General features: G+C 40.1%; 1 long non-coding RNA gene across 1 annotated transcript in view; it reads right to left on the minus strand.

Annotated features, from left to right (window-relative positions):
* Nucleotides 1-15806: 15806 nt before the first annotated feature.
* Nucleotides 15807-20075, minus strand: part of LOC100940126 (uncharacterized) — a 37214-nt gene continuing 32945 nt past the window's right edge. The window contains exons 4-5 of the long non-coding RNA XR_152583.4: nt 19330-19363; nt 15807-16383 (exon numbers count right to left, since the gene is read on the minus strand). This is a non-coding gene — a long non-coding RNA (uncharacterized LOC100940126). The remainder of the gene's footprint in view (nt 16384-19329; nt 19364-20075) is intronic.

Here is a 20075-nt window from a genome sequence, read left to right on the forward strand (position 1 = left end):
GCCAATAAAATCTGACTCATAACCAAGGGTGATGTTCCAAATAGTTAATAACTAGGCACTGGCCAACCACTATGGATTCCGGTTGTCACTGCCCTGAAGCAGGGTCCGAGCTCCCTTTGTAGGGAGTTCCAAGGAAGGCTTTGGGTTAGGGGCCAAATTAGCCCAGGCAGCAGAGAGGGTACCCAGGGTCTCAAGAAAGGGACCATTTACTGATCAATTCAGACATTTTTCAGTATTTTAACCACTAGTTTGGACATACCTATGCATACTGGCTGCACATCAGTTTTGCACCTACCTATATGGAAACATCCATTTTAAAAGGAGCATTTTAAAAGGATACTGGTGACTCACATTGAAAATGTAGACCCTGGCCAAGTGCAGTGGCTCACATCTGTAATCCCAGCATTTTAGGAGGCCAAGGTGGGAAGATTGCTTGAGCTCAGTAGTTCAAGACCAGCCTAGGCAATATAGCAAGACCCTGCTGCTACTTAAAAAAAAGAAGAAGAAAGGAGAAGAAGAAGAAGAAGAAGAAGAAGAAGAAGAAGAAGAAGAAGAAGAAGAAGAAGAAGAAGAAGAAGAAGAAGAAGAAGAAGAAGAAGAAGAAGAAGAAGAAGAAGAAGAAGAAGAAGAAGAAGAAGAAGAAGAAGAAGAAGAAGAAGAAGAAGAAGAAGAAGAAGAAGAAGAAGAAGAAGAAGAAGAAGAAGAAGAAGAAGAAGAAGAAGAAGAAGAAGAAGAGGAAGAGGAAGAGGAAGAGGAAGAAGAAGAAGAAAGAAGAAGAAGAAGAAGAAAGAAGAAGAAGAAGAAGAAAGAAGAAGAAGAAGAAGGAGGAGGAGGAGGAGGAGGAGGAGGAGGAGGAGAAGAAGAAGAAGAAGCCAAAAAAGAAAAGAAAAGAAATTGCAGATGCTGATCAAATACACCTGAGGTCTTCCCCTCAGAACACAATGAGGAAGGTGGGAGGGCAAGAAAGGAAAGGAAGGAAGAGACAAGTTCAGAAATAGCCCCGACCTATCACAACAACTAAAGGATTTAGCACTGTGGACCTTAAGGAAAAGGAATCAACAGTGACTAGAAGGGAAATCTTCACCAAAAAGGGGCTCAAGGAGGTAAAAGATAGCCTTTTCTCAAGCTGACAAGAATAACAAGTGTGCAGACCTCCAGGAGCAATGAAGTAGGTGCTGGTTTCCATCAGCATCCTAAATCCAATTTGAAACCATCATTCCATCTTCAAAGTAACAGATGAAAAAGTTTACACTAAAGACAAAGCACCTGAAGTGGAATCACATCATCAACCTGAGGCTGATGAGGCACTGCATGGATTTTCTATTACATTTCTACAGACTGAACATCTGTCTTAGAGTGAGCTCATTCAGCCTCAACCAAAAGCTTTCATATCCAGGCATAGTCATCATCACCTAAGGGCACTGAACTGAAAGATACTCTGAGGAGACAAGGCAGACCATTGGGAAATAGTTTTAACTCATGAAAGCTTATCCCGTTTATACAGGAAAAACCCCCCTAGATGAAGCAGCATGAGAAAGCAGCTATGGCCCAGCAACCAGGTTCTTTTAAAGGATGAGCCCCTTTACACCATTGCTGTAAGGAAAATGACCTTCCCCTCTCTGAAGCAAACCCAGGTACCAATGGGTGACTGACTTATTAAAAGCACAAACACTCTATCAGGGAGGCAGAAGAAAATTCGTGTACTTCTATTTTCACACAATAGGCATTAGTAAATGTTGATCAAAAGAGGAAAAGAATAAATATATCCAGCTCAATTTATTGTGTTATTCTGAAGGTAGGGAGTTATGACTTAAAATCCCTTCCCTGAAAACAGCGATGAGCATAAGATCTACAGATAATGGAGCAGGCAAAGATTCAGTATCAGTCCTGGCAAACCTTCATTCCAGAAACCCTTAGGGAGGCCTCGTAGTACCCTGGAGCTCAACAGATTTAGGAAGCCATGACAGCATATCACAGGATATATCACTCTCTTCCATTTTGATGTGTCAGCCTTTCCTTTGGGCTCTTCTACAAAGAAACACCAATTGCAAATTACTACCTTCTCCAAAACAGTTTCCCCTCAGCCTCACCATGAATAAGCAAATTGAATCCCATGTCTTAATTCTCCCCCAAGGAGATCTAAAGAAAATCTAAGCATCAAAGAAAAGACAATTTGAAGCAAGCCTAACTTAAAGCTGTGCCTTCTTTCTCTGGCGAATATTGATAGACAAGCTTCCAGATCTTAAGTTCTGAAACATTTTTGCAAATGGTATGGATGTGGAGGAAAATCTGTTGTGCTCTGTCATCTACCCTTAAAGCTTTGATTCTAGCCACTTGATCACAATCAGTCTCCTTGAGAGACTGATACACATATCTCAAAGCAGTGGCATGGTGCATTTCACAGAAAGCCTCTCCCTGGAAGGCAGAGCTCCTTGGAATGGTATCACATTGGCCAGAAACCTTCATTTCCTGCAGTGCAGCATCCATCCAAGAAATGCTCTCTCCAGGACCAATATTGCCAAGAATAATACAGACAAACATGTTGGCATTCACAAACTTTGAAGGTAGCCCAGAAACTGAGATGCTCAGCCCACTCACAACAGAAAAAGACATGCTCCCCTACTTTTTGGTCTAGATTAACTACCACATATCTGAGAGGTCTAGCTAGACCACTATTGGTGAGAAAAGGCTGGCACAAGAAATAATACTTTCTTTGAAAAAAAAGTGGCTCATGCGTAAGAATTGGAGACTTGGGCAAATTCAGATTCTACTTAGAAGTGTACCTCCCGACGATGCCAATGATGCTGGTGTAGATCCTGCCAGTGTCTCTGTTCTACTTTGTGACTGAAGCTCAGCACTAAGGAAAAGGATCTCCAATAGGTCAACTGAAACTAACTCACTGCCCTCAGTCTAGATCCAGTGGAATTCAGACATTTGATAAAGCTGACATGAAGTTTATCTCAGCAAACTTCCAAATGCCCTTGGGCTACAGAGAGTGGAGGTGTGACTGTTCATGGTCCCCTTCCTGAACACCTGTCCCTCAGCCTTTTTAACAAGGAAAGGAAATATGCAGAAGCTACAAGAGTTTTGCTTTTCTGTTTTTTGTTTTGAGACAGTCTCACTCTGTCACCCAGGCTGGAGTACAGTGGTGAAATCTTAGCCCACTGCAACTTCTGCCTCCCTGGTTCAAGCAATTCTCCTGCCTCGGCCTCCAGAGTAGCTGAGACTACAGGCACACACCACCATGCCTGGCTAATTTTTGTATTTTTAGTAGAGACGGGGTTTCACCATGTTGGCCAGGGTGGTCTTGAACTCTTGACCTCAGTTGATCCACCCACCTCAGCTTCCCAAAGTGTTGGGATTACAGGCCTGAGCCAGCACACCTGGCCTTACAAGAGATTTAAATATTGACACTCCCTTCAACTTTGTGCCAGGAAATCTTATAATTTTCTAAACCCCTTTTCACCTTTCTAGGTAACCAGCAATCCTCCAAAATCCTAGATCTCTTTAGTGCTTACATACTCTTCTGGCTAAAATAACTTCTTACTATAAAAAGAGGGACCATTCTCTTAAATGATAATTTTATTTCAGAACATTTCTGTATTTTATTCTATAAATATTCCCTAAGTTATAAGTGCATTGATACACTGGGCTAATAGTTTGGCTTATAAGCCTATTAGTAACTGAATTAATGCAATTTCATAAGTGACCAATTTATATTCTAGAAATAATTCACTGTGCTGGACTAATTTAGGCAACTACATTCCCATGCACTAGGCTGAGTTTCATAAGCAAAATTTGCAGATGTTTTATAGCAAGGTTTGAGTTGAAGAAGAGTGGCAGACACTCTGGAGAATATAATGTTAGACATTGGAATCACAAGGCCATCAAGAGGCAGAGTAAAATTAAGAAAGATGGGCAAGGAGAAAATATCTAAATACCTTTCAAATGAGATTTGAAAAAGAGATGGAGGGGCAATGAGGTGTAAAGATAAGACAAAGGCAAACTTCCAGATTTCCAGATAAACAAGCAGACATCATTCACACCCAATGAACTAGTGATGCAGAGAGGCCATCAAACCTCACAAGGAGCAATGCTTTCCCCTTGCACGTTAATTATAGGAGGAGGTCTAGTCCCTGTCTGGTGTATAGCTAGTTAGATTTCTAGTTTTCCATCTCACTGCTCTAAGGAATCATTTATGTTGGCTCAAGCCACCAGAGACTAATGGATATTCCCCACTCCATAAACCAGCCACCACATTCATGTGTTTCTACAGAGAGGCTGGGGAGGAGAACACGTACGTATGGTTTTCTACATAACCAGAACTACCATCAACACTGATGGTGATACACTGCCATGTAAACCAAGTAGACATATATTTCTAAAGTGCTGGTCACCTTAATACGTAGGCAAATATTTATCTGATCGGGTAGTGAGTTTTGTACAAAGCTGCACGAAGAATGAGAAAGAAACTCCAAGCTTCAGTGGGACAAATCCCTGTGTGACAATAAATTTTTTAAAAACCTGCTTTAGCCTTTAGATCTGCTAAGGTTCCTAGGACAATGAAATGTAACTGGCTGCCCAGGCCCCAGATTGGATTAGATAGTCGAAGAGATTGTTTGTGACTCCTTCTTTCTACCAAAAATGCCAATTTTCGACCATATTACTATTTATCAGTAACTCCATCAAGGAAACTTTTTATTAATACACAGACATTCTAATTTTAAAATATTTCAAGTAACGCCAAAGGAATAGACAAAGGAAAATAAGCAAAACAATCAGTTTATTTTCCTCATGTTTAAAAAAGTCTGAAATAATATTGAAATTATGGATATAATTTCTTTTGGCTTTGACTAACTAAAAAATTTAATCACTAATTAAAGCTGAGATATCATATTCAACTCAAGATACCAGGCACTCAATGACACTATCTTCTATTCAACTAAGTGGGCCATTCACATTTAAATATAAAGAAAAGAAAAAAAAAAAATATATATATATATATATATATATATATATATATGAGAAAACATGAAAAATTGAATTATATTATTTTGAATTAAATCCCAAGTTCCATGAAACTAGCACCAGAATAAAAGGAATTATTGGTAATTCTAGCTTTATTTTTATAAAATTCACATTTCTGTCCTTGTGGCTTTTTGGTTGATATATATTTGTGGGGGGGGAGTTGTTTGTTTATTCGTTTGCTTTTTTTGCCAAGACCTGGCTCTGTTGCCCAGGCTGGAGTGCAGTGTCACGGTCACATACTTCACTGCAGCCTCAGACTCCTGGGTCCAAGCAATCCTCCCATGTCATTGTCCCAAGTAGCTGGGACTACAGGCATGTGCCAGCACACGTGGATTATTTATTTATTTACTTTTTATAGACAGGGTCTTGCTGTGTTGCCCAGGCTGGTCTCAAACTCCTGGCCTCAAATGATCCCTTGCCTTAGCCTCCCAAAGTACTGGAATTACAGGTGTGAGCCACCACAGCTGTCCCTTGCTTGTCTTCTGTTGTGTGTTTTTTTTGTTCTCTACTGAGTTTCAGAATTTGCAAGGATGATGGCTGAAAATTTTGCTCTGTAGCCTAGAACCTAGAGGTTGGCATAACCAAATTTACATGGCAAAGATAAAAGTCCAGTTGCAGGGGCCCTCTGCCATATTCAGGCTACTTTTGTAATTTCCAATTCAGGAATAGCAAGTTAATCTCAGTTTAAGGCATTTAACTTACCTACTGTAGAGCAAACCTAAGTGCTGTTATGAAATAAAATGAATCTAGACAATTTCTGTGCCTGAATCAACATGAAGGGAGTTGGATCTGCCTGAACAAGGATCCTCTGAAATTCATGGAGAGTCATTTGCCCAACACTGTAGAGAAATCACCATTGTTTTTGGTGGTGAGTGGAAGTGACAGATGGCACTTAACCTTTCTGTTTTTAATAAAATCCTTTGTGAACAAGTCCTCACTTTTAAGGAGACATAATCTCTCCTTTTTATTGTTTTTTTCCTTAAGATAATAAATGACAATTTCACTTTTTAGCCCCTCTCTAATTCTTAAAGAAAGCTGCAAGATGGAAACCATGAGAATAAAAACTCCATGGTAGCTGTGAAAAATGAAAAACAGCAACCTTGCAGCCACTGGAGGAAGCAAGGTGTGCTTGGAGCTCCCACAAAAGCTTCATCCCCAGACAACTGTCACCATTTGACCTTCTGAGAGCTGACTGAAAAGTTCCACTCTTGGGCTTTCTTTATTTGACATGACTCAGAGCTCACTCTGTGCAAGCAGCCCTATCTACAAGGCATTTGTCAAAAACAATCAATGCCAATTGTTTAACATTGTGGCTGCCTGAGGCAGCATTGCAACTGTGGCTAAAAAGAGGCTGACCAAGAAAACCTAAAAGGAAAAATCAGGAAATGAGATGCCCATACAGACTTTGAAAAATGTAAAATATTCCTGAGAGTCAAGAAAGTCATGTAAATGGCAGGTCTATGTGCATAAACCAGGACTGCACACATGCCCAGAAAGATCTAAGAAGACCATGATCTCTCACCCCTGCTGACCTTGAGGCCCTCCTCATGCAGAAAGTGAAGGCCAAGGCAGACTTGTAAATAACCTCTCATGGCATCAAGGGTGTGCTCAAACACAAATACACACACACACACACACACACACACACAAAGAGAGTTCTTCAGCAAAGGCTGAGAACCTTATTGGCTCAAAGTAATTAAGTAAATCTGTCTAATCATTAGCTAATCACTAAGCTAATCAAGCAGAGACTTCAGTGGCCACATACACCCTTATAGACCTTACACAGACTTTACAGAATACTAGCCCAGAAACATCACTTAATAAACAAACCAACAGGAACAACAAAAACTCTTGGGGGATGGAAGAGGAGTGAAGAGGAATGTGATTTCCAAAATTGTTGCATTATATAATTTCAATTGCCAGATTTCAACAACAACAACCAAAAGCTACAAGATATGCAAAGAATGGGAAAGTATGACATATGTTTTTAAAAATTAGTAATAGATGCTGTTCCTAAGGAAGCCCAGATGTTAGACTTAATAGACCAAGACTTTAAAATACATTTTCTTGAATTACATGAAACAACGTAATTATAAGAGTTCTTAAAAGCAGGAAGGAGAACAAAAGAAGTGGTCAGAGTGATGCAATGTGAGAAGGACTCAACCTCCTGTTGTTGGCTTTGATGGTGAAAGAAAGAAGCCAAAAGCCAAGGAATGTGGGCAGCCTCTAGAGGCTGAAAAAAATGCAAGGAAACAGATTCTCCCATAAGCCCTGTCAGGCTGCTGACACTTTGATTACAGCCCAATGAGACCTGTGTCAGACACCTAACCTTCAGACCCATAGATGATAAATTCGTATTGTTTTACACCACTAAGTGTGTGGTAACCCGTTACAGCAACAACAGAAAACCTGTTATGAATAAGCCAGGCACAGAAAGACAAACATCACATGTTCTCACTCATATGTGGGAGCTGAAAAAGCTGATCTCATGGAGGTAAAGAGTAGAATGATGCTTACCAGAGGCTGGGAAGGATGTGAGTTGGTTAATGGGTACCAACATACAGTTAAATAAAAGGCATAAGTTCTATTCAATACCACAGTAGGGTGACGATAGTTAACAATAATTCATTATATATTTCAAAATAGCTAGAAGATGTGAAATGTTCCCAACTCAAAGAAATAATAAGCATTTGAGGTGATGGATATCCCAAATACCCTGATTTGATCACTACACATTACATGCATGTGTCAAAAATCATGTGTACCCCATTAATATGTACAATCATTATGTATCAGTAAAAAAAATTTAAGTAAAAAGTAAAATTAATTTTGCTAATATATTTTATGGCAGGGCTCACACCTGTAATCCCAGCACTCTGGGAAGCTGAAGCAGACAGATCACTTGAGCCCAGGAGTTCGAGACCAGCCTGGGCAACATGGTGAAACCCAATCTCTACAAAAAATACAAACATTAGCCAGGCATGGTGGTGCACACCTGTGATCTCAGATACTCAGGAGGCTGAGGTGGGAGGATCACCTGAGTCAGTGAGGTCGAGGCCACAGGGAGCTGTGATCTGTTCCACTGCACTCCAGCCTGGGCAACAGAGTGAGACCTCATCTCAAAAAATATACATATATTTTGTATTTTACCCAATATATCAAAAATATTATTTCAATAAGGAATCAATATAAAAATGATTAAAGCAATCTTTTACATTTTTTAAGAGCCAATTACAGATTTTGGTAATGAGAGTGAGGTGCTGATGTAACAAATACCTGAAAGTGTGGAAGTGACTTTTGGCTTGGGCAGTGGACAAAGGCTGGAAACATTTTGAGGAGAACGATAGAAAAATCCTAGATTGCCATGAACAGACTGAGAGTCTGTTCAAGAAATATGGACATTAATGACGCTGCCAATGAAGTCTGAGAAGGAAATAGGGGAGCATGGTAGAGAAAGCATATATCACCTTAGAAAGTTGCTCAGGAGGCTGGGCACAGTGGCTCACGCCTGTTATCCCAGCACTTTGGGAGGCTGAGGCGGGTGGATCATCTGAGGTCAGGAGTTCAATATAGGCCTGGCTAACATGGTGAAACCTCACCACTAGAAAAATATAAAAAGTAGCAGGACATGATGGCAGGTGCCTGTAATCCCAGTTACTCAGGAAGTTGAGGCAGAAGAATCGCTTGAACCCGGGAGGCGAAGGTTACAGTAAGCCAAGATCGCACCATTGCACTCCAGCCCAGGCGACAGAGCGAGACTCTATCTCAAAAAAAAAGAAGAAAAGAAAATAAAGTTGCTCAGTAATCATTAACAGACTGTTGGTAGGTTTAGAGGAAAAACTGTTCAGCAAAAATGTAACCAGTTAACCGAGACTTGCTGGTTTGGGGGATTCTCAGCCTTTCTGGATTGCAATTGATGCTAAGATTTAAGACTTTCACTGGCAGGAGAGAAAAAAAAAGCTGAACATGTGGATGCATAAACTTTTGCTAATATCTCAAAACCATCAAAAGATCAAGGTATTTAGTCATATGTCGCAAAAAAGATTAAGCGTGTGACTAATAAATCTCTTCAGCCCTCTCAGGAGAAGCCAAAAATAAAGATGAGATTGTCTAAGAAAGATTTTGGAGGACCTCTTGTCTAATGGAGTGAATCTCCAGTGCATGTGACATATACTGGAGACCTACAAGGTTCTTGAGAATTTTAAATACGGGCAGAAACATTGCCATCTTAGATCTAAAAAGACAAATAGAGTACAAAATGAAAGATGGCTGTTGGACAACCAAAAGTCTACAGGCAGGAAACTGATAAAACTACTCAGCTGCAAAAATGTGCTACTTTTTCTGAAAAAGAAGAGGTAACTCAGAGCTGAGAGCCTAGAGAGTAGGACCCAAGCTACAGAGAGGTATTCTCAGGCCTTGAAACCCAATAAAGTTTTCTCATTGAATTTCTTTTGTTTTTTTTTTTTTTTGAGATGGTGTCTTGCTCTGTTGCCCAGGATGGAGTGCAGTGGCTTGATCTCAGCTTACTGCAACCTCTGCCTCCCAGGTTCAAGTGATTCTCCTGCCTCAGCCTCCCGAGTACCTGGGACTACAGGCACCCACCACGCCCTGCTAATTTGTTGTATTTTTAGTAGAGACGGGGTTTCACCATGTTAACCAGGATGGTCTCGATCTCCTGACCTCGTAATCCGCCCAACTCGTTGAATTTTTTAGTTACTTGGGTCTAGTGGCTCTTTTTTTTTTATTCCATGGCTTCTCTTTTTGAACAGAAATGTCTAAAACTGCTATCCTATGCCAGTTCCACTATTGCATCTTGTATGCAGGTCATTTGTTTTCTAGTTTCACAGGTCAATAGATGTAGATTAATTTTGCCCCAGGAAGGATTACCACCAGAGCCTCACCAATATCTGATTTAGATTATTTAGATAATCAAATTTAGAGTGGTTGAGCTAATAAGATGTAGATGAGATTGTGGAGTTTGGGGTGATGCTGTAGTGAGTTGAGAATTAAAGACATATGTCCTCGCAAAAATGGGTACAACGTGGGTGAACTTTAGAAATGTTATGCTAAGTTAAAGAAGCCATACACAAAAAGCCACATAGAGTATAATTTCATTTTTGTGAAATTTCCAGAATATGCAAACATATAGGGATAGAGAGTAGATTGGTGGTTGCCAGGGGCTAGGGGAAGATGAATGACTGCTATGGCTATGGGGTTTCTTTTTGAGATTATGAAAATATTCTGGATTAGATAGAGATAATGGATGCACAGCTCTGAGAAAATACTACAAACCATTGAATTGTATATTTAAAAGGGAACACTTTATGGTATATGACCTATTTCTTTTTTTTTTTTTTTTTTTTTTTTGAGATGGAGTCTCACTCTGTTGCCCAGGCTCGAGTACAGTGGCGCGATCTCAGCTGACTACAACCTCCGCCTGCCAGGTTCAAGTGATTCTCCTGCCTCGGCCTCCAAAGTAGCTGGGACTACAGGCGCAGGCCACCACACTCAGCCAATTTTTGTATTTTTAGTAGAGACAGGGTTTCTCTATATTGGTCAGGCTGGTCTTGAACTCCAGACCTCGTGTTCCGCCCTCCTCGGCCTCCCAAAGTGCTGGGATTACGGGCGTGAGCCACCGCGCCTGGCCAACATATTTCAACAAAGCTGCTATTTTTTTTAAAGTTAATGCTTATCAAAATGTTCTTAGGTGATCATTAAAACTTTTATTTCGAGAATAAAACTTGGATTATATCTTGCTAACAACTTCTAACCTTCATAAAGAAGGACTAAAAATATGAGATTTCATTTTGTTTCTTATCATGCTTAAAATCCAGTTTTTAGTTTGTGTATATTCAAAGCCATAAATTTTGAGTTTTTCATTTTTATTCATTCATTCAAGAAATATTTGTTGACTGGCTATTATAAATTAGGGACGGGGTCATGTACAAAAATGCAGTGATAATCTTTGTCTTTAAGGAGGTTCATAAAGGACTTTTCTAAATAAGCACAAAATAAATGTTAAGATGGCCTTGAGACGGCCAGGCACGGTGGCTCGCGTCTGTAATCTCAGCCTTTGGGAGGTGGAGGTGAGCGGATCACCTGAGGTCGGGAGATCGAGACCAGCCTGACCAACATGGAGAAACCCTATCTCTACTAAAAATACAAAATTAGCTGGGCATGGTGGCGCATGCCTGTAATCCTAGCTATTCAGGAGGCTGAGGCAGAATTGCTTGAACCCAGAAGGCAGAGGTTGTGGTGAAGCAAGATCACGCCATTGCACTCCAGCCTGGTCAACAGGAGCGAAACTTCATCTCAAAAAAAAAAAAAAAAAAGATGCCTTGAGATATATGTGCAAATTGCCATGATCACATCTTCCTGCTTACTTTCTTGTGTGCATATGTGCTCTAACTTCTCTCAGGTTTCTTCAAGTTACATCTGTTCCCTAAGCCCAAGTTCATGTTTCATACAAAGTTATTTCTGCAGCAAGTATTTCCCTCTCTCCTGCATCATCAATGTTCCCTAGATGTTTCCTACTAGATTATTTCCATCACCATGCAAACCTGCAGATATTTCTCCTTTATTCTTTTAATTTCTTTTGACTTCAATTCTCTTTTTCAGCTGCTACTATTTTTCTTTCCTTCTATTTATAGTAAAACTTCTTGAAATAGTTGTTGGTACTGTGAAAGTTGTCAGAATCAAAATGGAGTCACTTGTGTAAAAAAATAAAAACCTGAAAAACAGCCAGGCAAGGTCATGAAGGGAGAGTTCTTATGCACAAATGCCTGATAACAAAACTACCACAGAGACTGAAAATAACACAGCCTTTCACAAAGTCCATCACAATCTAACACATAAAAAATACTTCTTCGAGGACATAGGCCCAGCAACTGCCTGTCCAACATTGGGCTGACACCACCCTTGCTATTGATCTTTGCAGCCAAAGATAATTATCTCAGAGCAATTATATAATCCTCCTCTTTTTTCTTTTAAAAAGCTTTCTCTTTCTTTACCTTCCTGAATACACACATAGTTTACTGAAGTATGCATATGCATTGCAATGCCCATTCCCAAATAGACATTATTTTCTTTCAGAAAGACACCCTCTCTGTTTGCTATTTCTGATGATAGTACTCTGTTTCTTCCTATTTCTCCATTCTCATTTTCTCTTGAGTACATATCAGTTTTCACTCCTACTGATTCACTGAAACTATTTAACGTCACCAGTGATTCAAACACCACACGCTCCAGGTTTTACGCCTGCTTTAGACTGTTTCTTCTAAATTTCTTTTGCAGATAAAAGATACATAACAAGTGTTGGTGAGGAGTAAAGGGAACACTTGTACACTGTTAGTGGGAATGTAAATTAGTACAATCCTTATGCAACTCAGTAGGGAGGTTCCTCAAAAAATTGAAAACAGCACTGTCATAAGACCCAGCAATCCTACTACTAGGTATATATTCAAAAACTATAAAAATCTGCATATCAAAGAGATATCTGCACTCCTTTGTTCATTTCAGCATTGTTCACAATAGCCAATATATGAAATCAATCTAAGTGTCCATCAACAGATGAATGAATAAAGAAAATGTGGCATATATACACAATGGAGTACTAGTCAGCCTTCGAAAAGAAGGAAATCCTATCATTGGTAACAACATGGATAAACCTGACAGACATTATGTTAGGTGAAATAAGCCAGGCACAGAAGACAATTCCTGCGTTATCTTACTTATACGTAGACTCCAAAAATTCAAACACAAGGAAGAACAGAGTAGAATGATAGTTCTCAGAGCCTGGGGGCTAGATGGATTAGGAAGATGTTGGTCAAACAATACAAAATTTCTGTTGAATGGGAGAAATAAACTCAGGAGATCTATTGTACAAATAATGACTATAATTCATAATAATGTATTATATACCTAAAACTTGCTAGCAGTAGATTTTAAATGTTCACACCACAATAAATGAGAAACATGTGAGGTAATGGACATGTTAATTAGCTTGATTTAGCCTTTCCACAATGTATATATAAATTAAAACATCATGTAGTATACCACAAATACGTGCTATTTTTGTTTGTCAATTAGAAAATAAATACAATTTAAAATTTAAAAAAAATCTCTTTTGCCCCAGATATTTTTTTTACTCAACTTTCCTATTCTAAGGAAACTCTAGAGATTTCCATCTCCCCAATCTTGGAATGTTGGAAAGCCCCAGAGCTCCATTCTTGGTCTTATTCTATCTATATTCATTCTCTATTTTCTCTCATCTGGTCACATGATCTTAAATACATCCTTTTGCCCCAAATGTATGTCTATAATCTGAACCTCTCCCCTGAACTCCAAACCTATATATCCAGCTGCCTACTTGATATCAACAATCGATGCCTAATAAGCATCTCAAGGTCATTATGTCCAAAATGAGCTCTTGAGATTCTTCCAAAACAATTCCTTCACCTATAGTCTTCTGCATCTCTTTGAAAGTAACTCTATCCTTCCAATCACTCTAGCCTAAAAACTCACCTCCCCTTTTTTTTTTTTCCCAACTCCTACATCTGGTCCTACCATCTGCAAATCCTATCAGTAGTACCTTCAAAATAAAATTCATCAAAAGCTCAAGTACTTTTCATTATCCCCACTCTCCCTATTTTGATGCAACAATCGTCTCCCTTCTGGATTAGTTCAGTAACCTCCTAACTAGTCTCTCTCCTTTAGCCCCTGTCGAATCAGCCTTTTTTCAACCCAGATAGATCATATTACTTTCATGCTGAAAACCTGCAAAGTGATCCAGCTCGCTCAAAGTCTTTACCATTACTTAAAAGATCCTACATGGTATGGCTCTCCATTACCTCACGTGTCTCCTCTTTGCCACTCATCCTCCCTCCAACCACACTGGCCCTCTGCACTTTCCTGTACCCCTCAGGCACGTGTCCACATCAGGACCTCGATGCTTGCTTGATCCTCTGCCTGGGATGTCCTTCTCTGAGACAGCTCCCTCACTTTATCCATATCTTTATTCAAAATGTACCTTCTTAGTGAGGCCTCCCCTGGCCACCTTATCGTAGTTCAATATTCCCCAGCAATTTACATCTTTTTCCTCTTTGAGTTTTTGCAGTTATCACTGGAACTATATTTGACTCCTGTATTTTATTCATCTTCTTTCTCCCTCATTAGAGTGTAAGCTCCATGGGGACAGAAATTTTGTCCATTTTGTTCACAGTGTACCCCCAATGCATACATGAGAGAGTCAGGCTGTGTGCAAGTCACATAGTGCTCAGAAATGAGTTATTGAATGATTCATAAATGAAGGAATACAGACGTTTTTATGAAAACAATGAAGATGGAGAATGGAGTTATCTTAAGGAAGAAAATGATAACTCATTAGTGGATACAACCATAATTTGTCTCTCATATTGTGAAGAATTCTACAACAATTCTGATTCTTACTGCTCTTTGAAGCTCCAACTCATGTTTCATCTTTTTCATGAATTCTTCCCTCATAGACTTAGTACTCAGGGATTCTCACCGTTGCCCATCTCCTAAACCCTTACAGTCAGCATTAACCACTTACCACTTAAAGGCTTTGTATGATACATTAGCTGTACATGTGTATGTGTGTGGGTACATTTGCAAATTCTTTTTCCAGCCCAACTGTCATCTCTTTGAGAACATGACCCTTATCTTATACTTCCATGTACCCCTCTCTTCCCTCCACTGAGAACTCTTGTAATTCTGTGTATGTCTTTTATCTGTGTTTCCTGGATGTGAGGGGGACCAGAGCATCAAGATGTTTTTAAAAGTCAAGATTCACCAGGGCTCAGAGCACTGGACACTCCTAGAAGTCTACCAGGAGAAACATCTCTGAGTAACAGGGGAAGATAAGAATGGCAACATTAGGATTGCAGTTTTTCTCTTTTTTTCTTTTTTCCTTTTTTCCTTTTTTCCTTTTTTCTTCCCCCAACCCCTGTCAATTATTATTCTTTTTTATTTTGGTAACATAACATAGATAAAATTTACCATCTTAACTATTTTTAAGTACAGTTCAGTGGTATTAAGTGCATTCACACAGTTGTGAACCATTATCCCCGTCTCTTTCTTACATAAGCCTTTTTAGATGTCTGCTTCAGAAGCAAGTTAAAGATTTTCATATTCTTCCTTACATGGCACCACTACATCAGTGGCAACCCCTAAATTCCTGGGAGCCAAAGCTGCCCTTCATCTTTGGTTTTGTTTGTTTGTTTGTTTGTCTGTTTTCTAAAGCTACCTCAGGACTTTAAGTCACCATAATTACTGAAAAGGGATCCTGGCACTGGACATGTTAACTAGATAGGAATAGGCAAATATAGAAAACCATCAAAAAGTGTCAAGTAACAGCAAGCTTGGCAAATAACTTTTAAAACTGTTCTAAATAAAATTAAAGATAACTTCAAGTAATTTTACATTACCAAGAAAGCTTCATTGCAACAAAGTTTGTTTTCATTACCCAAAGGTTATTTTATAAATTTATTACAAGTATTTCACAACAAGTAATTTATTACAAGTATTTCACAAGTAATTTTGTACAACAGATGTTTTCCCCTCATCCTTGTCCATTTAACAGTTGTCCTCTATGATGAGTTACCTCATTCTATGTTCCCAGTAATTGCAGGCCAGGCAAACCGAGTAAGGTTGCTGAGCCATTGTAACCAACCTCTTTACCTCTCCACTGGCCTCCAGCAAGCAGCAATTCCCCTTAATCTCCTATTCTTCTCCCTGTAAAACATTTCAATAGGTTTTTTTTTTTTGCTTTTTTGTTTTGTTTTGTTTTGTTTTTTTGAGACAGAGTCACTCTGTCGCCCAGGCTGGAGTTCAGTGGCGTGATCTCGGCTCACTGCAACCTCCGCCTCCCAGGTTCAAGTGATTCTCCTGCCTCAGCCTCCTGAGTAGCAGGGATTACAGGCACCCACCACCACACCCAGCTAATTTTTATATTTTTGGTAGAGATGAGGGTTTCACCATATTGGTCAGGCTGGTCTCGAACTCCTGACCTCATGATCCGCCCACCTCGGCCTCCCAAAGTGCTGCGATTACAGGCATGAGCCACCGCGCCCAGCTCTCAATAGGTTTTTTGAAAACAAACTCATAAGTTATTTACTAAATACATACACGTAAGTCCAGAAGAAGGCACTGGGTAAAGGTATTGTCTGTGTAATACAAATTCGCAGTCCAGGGCAGTCTTCCTCAGGAAGCCATATTTGCAGCACTTCAAAGCAAAGACTTTGAGCCATGCAGGCTTCAGTTCCCATCCTGATCCCTCCATGCATGAGCTGCACAACTCAGGAAAGACACCGTATCTCTGAACTTCACCTCCAGCCACTGGAAAATGGAGTATAATAGCAGTAGTTACTTCTCATGATGTTTGTAAAGGTTAAATGCAATAGGTGCAACTATAGCTCTAAGTTCTGTGCCCATACACAGTAAAATGTTTGATAAGAATTTATGAAGTATACTAATAAATAATTATTTGTATTATTATTATGTAAGAGGAAGAAAAAGCAGCAGCAATATAAAAATCAATCATCACTCTTGAAGTGGGGAGATTAAATTTTAAACTGCACCCTTTCACTAACAAACTGTGAGTAGGAAAAAAACTGCTTAAGAATTTGATCACAGTCTGAGCAACATAGCAAGACTCTGTCTCTACAAAAAATTTAAAAATTAGCCAGGTGTGGTGGTGCATGTCTGTAGTTCTACCTACTCAAGAGGCTAAGGTGGGAGGATCCCGTGAGCCCAGGAGTTCAAAGTTGCAGTGAGTCACAATCATGCCACTGCACTCCAGCCTAGGTGACAGAGTGAGACTCTGTATCCAAAGGGGGAAAAAAAATGATCATCAAGAATTTGATTTTCTTTCTCCAAAAATCAAAGCTTTTACCAGTTCTTCATATCACATTTCCACCACGCCCAGCTAATTTTTTTATTTTTATATTTTTTTAGTAGAGATGGTGTTTCACCATATTGGGCAGGCTGGTCTTGAACCCCTGGCCTCAGGAATTCAAGAACTCGATCTCCCAAAGTGCTGGGATTACAGGCATGAGCCACCACACCCAGCCTAATTTTTGTATTTTTAGTAGAGATGACGTTTCACCATGTTGGCCAGGCTGGTCTCAAACTCCTGACCTCAAGTGATCCGCCTGCCTCGGACTCCCAAAGTGCTGGGATTACAGGCATGAGCCACCTCACCCAGCCCCTACAACTTTCCTTACAGTCTGTTGTACACATTTCCTTGTCGGTGGTGCATGAGGCAATGAGGAAGCAGGCGCTGAGGCCGATCTGGGGTCATGTGGGCAGGAAAAAGCCAGGAGCCAAAGGACAGGAGATTGGTAAGGAGAAAATGAAATAAAAGAGCTAATACGAATTATGAGTTAAAAAGGCAGGAGAGAATAGAAGCTCTAACAGGAATCCTAGAAAGTACTGGGGAGGGCACTAGACAGACAACATGTGATGGGATGAAAGCTTCAGTTATGCTGTTTGGAACAGATGTTAAAGAACAATAGGAAAGCTAGAGGACTCGGGGATGCTATGACTACAATTGTTAATTCACATATCTGCTACTAACTTAAAATTTTATGCAACTGTTCACTTACATTTGGTCAGATCTAATTACAAAATGTTAGCTAAGAATCATCAGTTAGGAAGTGAAAATTTACAAGGATATTTTACTTAAAACATGTGGACCAGGTGATTATTTGATCAAAACTCTTACATTTAAATAAGTGCAAAAGTACAAATCAGTAACTATTTTAAAATATCATACAATACATTAAAAGCATGCCAGGCGTGGTGGCTCACACCTATAATCCCAGCACTTTGGGAGGCTGAGGCTGGAGGATCGCTTTAGCCCAGGAGTTCGAGACCAGCTTGGGCAAGTCTCTACAAAATTTAAAAATTAGCCAGGTGTGGTGGTGTGCACCTTTAGTCCCAGCTACTCAAGAAACTTGAGGCAGAAGGATCACTTGAGCTCAGGAATTCAAGGCAGTGAGCTGTGATCACGCCATCACACTCCAGCCTGGGCAATAGCAAGACCCTGCCTCAAAAAAATAAAATAAAAACTAATATGCATATATATGTGTGTGTGTATATACATGTATTTGTGTGTGTGTGTGTGTGTGTGTATATATATATATAGAGAGAGAGAGAGAGAGAGAAAGCAAAATTGATGAAAATTGCTGTAGGAATCAGCCTAAATCAATGCAAATTTCAGTTTTGCTGCTTTGTGTGAGTTGGAAAACTCACTTAAGCTGGGGAACTTCCGTAAGTCTTATCTGTCAGTGAGTACAAGGAAGCCCTGGTCTGTCAGGCTGGACATACACAACCTTCACACCTGACCCCACCATTCATTCATCAGTGGGCTCTCTCCATTACTGAAGCTGCCATCTCTCCAGCCCTCTTGGATTTTTTTGGAATCTCCAAAATCGTCTGTGGATTTTTTTTAACTTGAACATCCCTTAAGAGTCTGGGCCTGGCTCATTCATTCAGTTTCTGCAGCTCCTTCACTCCACCCCTCCCCACTGCCTTGGACGTGGACTTCCTACTGCAGACACCATTCCTTCCACGGCACCTGCTCATGCCCAAGAAGCCCAGCCTCAGGAAGTAGACAAGATTTTGACAATAACACCCACCACTAGGTTCCCATGATAATCAAATGAAATCATGTCTACAGAAGTTTTGTATAAAAATAAGGCTTTAGAACATGATTTTGTATTAGTCGTCACAAAAAGATGCCTAAATACCCCATGTTTTATATTAAGTCCTTCCAGCTTGGATTTAAATATATATATGCTAATCTAGATAGTGTGCTTTCAGTTGCTATTTCTCTTGTGATGACATTCTCAACAGAATCCTCCTTAACTAAGATTTTAGCACCTTAGTCCAGGACATAAGTTCTACTAGATGGTTCCCGGTGCCAAGTCATTTGGTAGCTGTAACTGAGCAACCCATCATCCCTGAGGTTTGTGTAAAGTTGATGTACTGGGGTATTCTAAGTAAGAAACAGAATTTTGCCAATCATTGAAAGTTAAAATAGCTGAGAATGGTGGCTCATGCCTGTAATCCCAGCATTTTGGGAGGCTGAAGGAGGCGGATCACTTGAGCCCAAGAGTTTAAGACCAGTCTGGGAAACATGTCAAAACCCTGTCTCTATAAAAAACACGAAAATTAGCAGGGCATGGTGGCATATGCCTATGGTCCCAGCTACTCAGGAGGCTGCATTAGGAGGATTATTTGAGCCCCGGGAGGCGGAGGTAAGGTGAACTGAGATCTCACCACTGCACTCCAGCCTGGGTGATAGAGTGAGACTCTGTCTCAAAAAAAACAAAAAAAAAGGTTAAAATTATTTTAAAATTGTCAAGACATTTAGTATTAAATTCATTACTGAAGAAAGAAATAGTCAGCATAGCATTTGTGGAGGGCAATTACGAGCACTCTCCGGGAAACTAAGTCTATTCTCACAGACTCTGGTTAGCCGGTTTCATTAAGGCTGTCTTTCCTACCCAAACACTGTCCCGTCTGTCAGTTACAGTCACTGGCTGACTCAGCCACAAAAGCTCCCTGTCATTTCTGGACAGGATTCCGACAGCTTCCAGAGCATCAATTCTGTCACCAACACTTATTTCTCTCCAACCTACATAAGATTATATTAACTTAACCAGGCTAGAGACCTTCTTGTTCTGTTAAGATCAACCTTTAGGCCAGACCTGTCCTCGCTCTGAGTTTTTCTGCAGGGTCCACTTCAAGGCCTCTCCTTCCTGCTCCCTCTCAGCTGCCTCAGTCAGTGACTCAGTTCGTGGTAGTCACGCTCAAGAACACACACAAAAAAAGTTTCCCTCAGTTAACACTCCATTAGCTTTGGAGGTGGATTACTTTAGAGGTGTGCTTCTGCTAAATTATAACTGGCACATTCAGGTCAATTTCCCCTCCTCTGTCTATTCTGACATATTTCTCTCTGGGGCAGTAAGAACTGCCACTTCTCTCCCAGAACCACCCGCTGTGCAGAGAATTCCTCAGCCAGG

The sequence above is a fragment of the Pongo abelii genome, chromosome 7, assembly GCF_028885655.2.
Source record: "Pongo abelii isolate AG06213 chromosome 7, NHGRI_mPonAbe1-v2.0_pri, whole genome shotgun sequence".
Taxonomy (NCBI): Eukaryota; Metazoa; Chordata; class Mammalia; order Primates; family Hominidae; genus Pongo; species Pongo abelii.